The sequence below is a fragment of the Phocoena sinus genome, chromosome 18 (assembly GCF_008692025.1).
Source record: "Phocoena sinus isolate mPhoSin1 chromosome 18, mPhoSin1.pri, whole genome shotgun sequence".
NCBI classification, from domain to species: Eukaryota; Metazoa; Chordata; class Mammalia; order Artiodactyla; family Phocoenidae; genus Phocoena; species Phocoena sinus.
The window spans coordinates 20,416,530-20,422,964 of record NC_045780.1 but is presented as its reverse complement, the minus strand read 5'-3'; positions in this window follow the sequence as shown (position 1 = coordinate 20,422,964).

Below are 6,435 nucleotides of genomic sequence, written 5' to 3'. Positions count from 1 at the left end.
AAGAAACACTTCCCTTGAGTTCACCTTTCTGCTCAAAAAACTGTCTAGTCTCTTGTCTTCCCAGACCCTTAGGGAATGTTCTTTGAAGAGTAGTCTGTAAACAATACTGGCGTGCATGCTCCATGAGTCCAGGAGTCTGTGTTTTGTTTACTGCCCTACCCTTGAGGCCTGGACAGTGCCTGATATGTAATAGGTGCTTGATAAGTATTTGTGGAATAAATGAACAAATGCCTTCACTTTCCATTCATTTTCCCTGCTATCCTCACCACTCCATTGAAAACACTCATAATAACGTCATGGGTCCCATCCCAATTACCAGATCCAGTGGCCTCTTTTCAGTCCTTGTTCTAGTTGATCCTCCTGTAGAATTTGGGATGGTTGAGCCCTTGATGCTTGAAACCCAAGCTTTCTCTTCTGGTGCTATTTTTCTGTCTCAGAGTGTTTTTTTTTTTTTCCCATTTTCTTCATAGTCTCCACTTTCTGTTCTTTTTTTTTCTTTAAGGAGGAATGCTTGGCACTCTTCCATCCATGCCAGAGATATCTGGTGGTGATCAACAGCGGCAATGATGTATAAATCTACATATCTTTACAATTCTAGATCCTGCTTCCTCTCTGACATCCAGAATGATGTAACTCTGGGTGTCTTCACTTGGATGTCCTTGTGAAGGTCATCCACTTGGAGGTTCTTCAAACTTAATGTATTTGAAATTGAACTCCCCCTCTACCTTCCCAAACCTCTTCTTTTTCTCATGTATTTCCTGATTCAGTGTTTTCACCACCTCCCCAGCCTCCCAGGCTAGACACTGTAGGGTCATCACTGATGTGTCCCTTTCAGTTGGTCACTAAACCATGTAGATCCAGAAACATCTCTCAGCCCCAGCACCCTCTCTTCATCCCTACCACCTTAGTGCCAGCCCTCATCCGCTCTCCCCGAGATGAGGTCCATCTGGTCTCCCTGTCTCCCTCATTTTTACTACCTTCCCCTTCGACCACAATAATGTGAATAAAGCACAAGTCTTAGCATGTCTCTTCCCTACTGGAAACTGGAAACCTTCAGTACCTCGCTATTACTTGTTCAACAGGTTTCAGTTCCATGGATACCTTTCCAACCTATTAACAATTTGCTAACATCGCCTGGTGCAGCTCGGCCAGTCTCCCCCTACCCCCCAACCCTGCCAGGGTCTCTGATGTCTTTGTTTCCTGGGCTATGCTTGCTGCTTAGAATGTCTTCTCACCTCTTCTTGACTTTGCAAAGTGCTACCCAGTCTTGAAGACCCAATGTTGTAGGCCCAATGCTTTCCATTTCGGTGAACTTTCCCCTCCCCCTCCACATGATTTCTTTCTCCTTGGCACTCCTGAAAAAAGAATGCATTCTGCTGTAGTTGAATGTTTGTTTCCTAATAAACCTCTTTTATCAAGTTCATATTAGACAAATAATAATTTCAATGGGGAAAAGGGCATAAGACCCACAATAATTTATCTGTTCTCTTATAGAACACTTAATAATCAGAGTAGTCACAGATCCAAGTGATGAAGGAAACTAAATACAATAGCTGATGCTTATTGGGTAGTTATGACCTGACTGGCCCTGTTCAAGGTTTGTACTGTCTCACAGCAACCCTATGAGGTAGCACCTACAATAATCTCCCAGCCTGGACTTTGTGCAATGAGCCAGATCAGAACAACTGAACAAGGCTGGACTATTAGCGGGATTATTTTAGAATTTATATTTAAAAATCAAAATGATCATTCCAACAGCTGTGTACAGCTTCTCTGCTCTATGACCAAGACATGGGCTGCGTTATTCTACATTGAAGACAGGAAATTTCTATAGTCCGTCGGGTTTTCTTTATATTTAACCAAAAAAAAAAGAGTTATTTGCTATTTATTCTGGAAAACTTTTTTTTACTGTGTGGTCTGCTGTGCTTCTCCTAATCAAAACACTGGGTGGCAGTGTTTTTACTGAAATGATTTTAGAAGAAAACCAAAAGGACTAAGTTTTAGTCTTTTGAGAATAACAATTCTATTTATCCAGCAATGACCAAAAAGGCAATACACCTTCAATCCATCACCTGAACAACCTGTGCTCAATATTACAACTCTGCATGCAGGGGTTAAACACACGCGCACGCGTGCGCGCGCACACACACACACACACACACACACACACACACCCCTAGCTAGATTTCAGAAAGTTTTCTGAAATACCATCTTGATAAATTTAAAAAAAAAAAGTCTCCTGTCTCACTCAGTTCTCACCTCCAAGCCTCATTTTCCATTCATATTTGAATTTGTCCAACAAACCCAATAAGATGAAAATGTTATTTGACTGGTTGAATACATACTGCTATCATCCCAAAGAGGAAGTGCTAGGATTCTCTTCTTCACCCCTACTATCACTCATTAAGCATCACCAGTGGCGGGAGACTGACACCTGGTGCCAAAGAGACGAGAAGGAAATGGGAAATTCATTGCTCTTGGATTGGAGTCCTGGACTCAGGCCAAATACTACAAGGATCTAGATTCCTTTTATTATCTTTGAAGACCAAAAGGACATTTTCTCTGGATTGGCCAGGGCTACTAAAAGATGTGAAGAAGTTTATGAGCTATGTTTTCCTGGAGGAAAATATTTTATTTCTACAGCCAAGCAGCCTGGGAACAGGCAAAGTACCTATTAATAGCACAGCAGATATTCTGTGTTGGTCCTCACAGACTCTTTTCTTTTACACACAAAGCTGTGGTAGGGACCTTTGGGGGTCTCACACTTGCCGCATGTATCCCCAGCATATGAACTATTTCCGTATAATTGTATGTATTAACATACCACAGTGTTATGTATACTATAAAGCATGCCGAAAAATACACATCTTAGCAGGAGGGAATGATATAAAAATTAACACAGGCAGAAGCTCTGTTACACTCCCGTGGACAGTCTTGTGCACTCTCCTTAGAGAGCACTCCTCGCTTTGGAGTCCACTGGCACTAAAGCACTGGTCACTAACATCTGGGTAGGAAGAGAGTGATTTCATACAGGCATCTTGTCTTGCTATGCTCCACGGTCCTGTGAGTTAGAGGGTGAAGGGGCTCTTGTTCACACCATTTTCAGATGAGGAATCAGCCTGATAAGGATGAAATAACTGATAAGGATGAAATAAGCTGCCCAAGGTACCTACGGAAGCAAGACACATATCAGGTTTTCTTCTTCTGCAAGTATCATTATAATAATTCTTTTTTTAAAGAGTGTTTTTGAATCAGAACTTAAATTCTCAAGACTGTAAAGAAAGTAAGAAGCACAAAGATGTTGACACAGATTGGTGTAAGCAGTTTTATCTTCTTGGCTTTCAACATTTATTAAACATTAATGTTCAAAATTCATGTTTCACAACTCAAAATATACATAAATAACTTGTTTGTGAAAATGTTCTCATCCATCAAAAGTAAACCCCCTTTGACTGTCATCCAACGTGTATGTCCAACGTGGCCAAATACAAGACAACCTTGAACAGGAGGAAGCCTGCATTTTTCTGATGAGAATATGCAAAAAAAGTTGTTTGGCTAATTTGAAATACGTTTATGAACACTTCAATACAAAATTCGTGTCTATTTTTCACAGCTTAGTATGACACATATTAAAAATATTTTTTAAAACATCAGCTTGGAATTTTTCCACTGTAAGTTTTCAAGAAATAATTTTATCCAGACTCTTGCGTCTTCAAAATTAGAGAACTCACAAGCCATCATGCATCACCTTCACATCTAAGTGGTTTCTAAGTGAGATACAACATTACTTGAATCTATAAATGATATGGCCACTGGAAATTGTATCCTCTCAAATAAGCATCCTGGTATATTGTCAGGAATTCTTTCTTCTTCATGCAGTAGTATATCTATGATCTCCACATCATGGCTACTTAATAGATTTTTACGTAAACTTCTCTAAAGTATAACACATATGAAAAAGTGTATAAATCTTAAGTATATGGCTTGATGAATTTTCAAAGTGAACACACCCATGCGACAAGTACCTAGATGAAGAGAGCGTCACTAGTCCCCTAAAGGACCTTGCATGTGACTCTCTAATCACCTCTGCCTAGGGCCCGCCCCTCCCCCTGCTTTCCGTAACCCCATCCTGACTTCTAACATCATGGATGAGTTTTGCCTGGCTTGGATCCTTATATGAAAAGGTACAAAATGATTTATACAGTTTATATTTTGTACTTGATTCTTCCACTCAAGATTGTGTGAGACATCCTCCGTGTTGCTGCATCTAGTTTTAGTGTGTTCGTTAATGTGGACTATTCCACTGGATGAATACTCTGATTTTACCCATTCTCTTGTAGATGGGCATTTGGGTTGTTTCCAGATTCGGGCTATTAGGAGCAGTGTTGCTCTGAACATTCTCATGTAAGTTTTACATACACGTTTCTGTTGGGTAAACCTCGGGTGGAATCATTAGGAAGGGCCATATGTTCGATCTCAGCAAACCCTGCCTGTTACACTCCCATTAGCAGGTCATCATACAGCCAGGCCAACACTTGGGATTTCTGTTGTCTTAACTTTAGCCATTCAGGTAGGTTTGTAGTGGCATTCTTTTGTTTCCATTTCCCTGATCTTATGACGTTAAGCACGTTTTCATGTATTTATTAAGTTTGTTAAGTACCTAATTGAATCTTTTGCCCATTTTTCTGTTGGTTTATCTTTTAAAAAATGAATTTATGGAGCTCTTTGTATATTCCAGATACAAGTTCTTTCAGATACCTATATTGTAAGCACCTCTACCCACTACATGGCTTGCCGCTACTAGTAATGGTGGCTTTACTGTATTGTATTGTTTCTTAAGGGTATCTTAACGAGGGTTTTACAACATTTGTAGTGATCCAGCAAATCTGTCAATTCCTTTGCCTCCTTTTATATCTGATTCTGTCAGGTGACTTTTGGAAGCAAACAAAACTAGTATTAGGAGTTCATTTATAGGTTATTTGTTGTTTATTATAAAGTCATTGAGATGGTTCCTTATTGAGAGACTTTGAGAATTTTTTCTGGTGGGGGAAACATCTTACAGGTATATATGAGAATTCATACCTCCCCAGGTCAGTATTTGTGGCACATAAAAGCAAGTTAAAATTTATTGGCTCCCTATATCTCCTCCATGGTCAATTCTGTATTGTAACTGAAGGCTTTTGTCTTTATTAGTTATCATTGGCTATATGATATCATTAGCAATCATTTACTGAGTATTTAAATGTTTCTGCATTTACCCTGCAAAAAGGCAAAGCAACTCTTTTCTTATAATGGTGCACTAACTTGGCAAGGTAATAGTTCCCAGTTATTCAATTAAACACTAATCTAGGTGTTACTATGAAGGGATTTTGCAGATATGATCAAAGTCCCTAATCAACTGAATTTAAATAAGGAAGATTATCCTGGATAATCTGGTGGGCCTTACTGTTAGAAGGCCTTAAAAGCAAGACTGAATGAGGCTGAGAGAGAAGTTCCACCTGTGGACAACAGCTTCTGCCCAGCCCACGGAGTCTCATCCTGCCCTTGGACTTCCCTTCCTGATGGCCTGTCTTTTGGATTTTGGACTTGCTTAGCCAGCCCTTCCAATCACATAAGCCAAGTCTCTGTAAAAAAATCTCTTAACGTACATATCTACTACTAGTTCTGTTTCTTTGGTTAAATCCTCAACTAATACAAAGATCATAGGATCACACAACTGTTTTTCTTTACAAAGGAATTACCAACAAGGTGCAAAAAATTTGTGAATTAAAAAATTTGTCTTGTTAGAGGACACAAGTCTGTTTAGACTTAGAACCATTTTGTGTGTAGCTCACTGTAGGGCTCAATCTTGACTACTGATATTTATTTTTATTGTTTAATTTTTATTTATTTGGCCGCTCTAGTGTAGCTCACCGTAGGGCTCAATCTTGACTAATATTTATTTTTATTTTTTAATATTTATTTATTTATTTGGTCTTAGCTGCAGCACGCGGGATCTTCGTTGCCGCGTCCAGGATCTTTTAGTTGTGGCACGTGGGCTCTAGTTCCCTGACCAGGGATGGAACCTGGCTCCCCTGTATTGGGAGCACAGAGTCTTAACCACTGGACCATCAGGGAAGTCCCTTGACTACTGATAATTTAAATAGTACGAATTAAAAAATTTTAGTACTAATTCACATTTACATAGTACTTATAACTTTAAGAACCTGATGTCTTCCTCAATTACCATGTAATACACATTCTTATTGAATGTTTAAAATGTATAACTTTTGTGCTCTTTTAACAGAAAAATATATTTCTTTTAAAACAACCAGGGGACTTCCCTGGCGGTCCAGTGATAAGGACACGGTGCTTTCACTGCTGAGGTCCCAGGTTCAATCCCTGGTCATTGGGAGTGTCCATTTAAGTTTTTAAGGAACACACTTTGGTATTTAC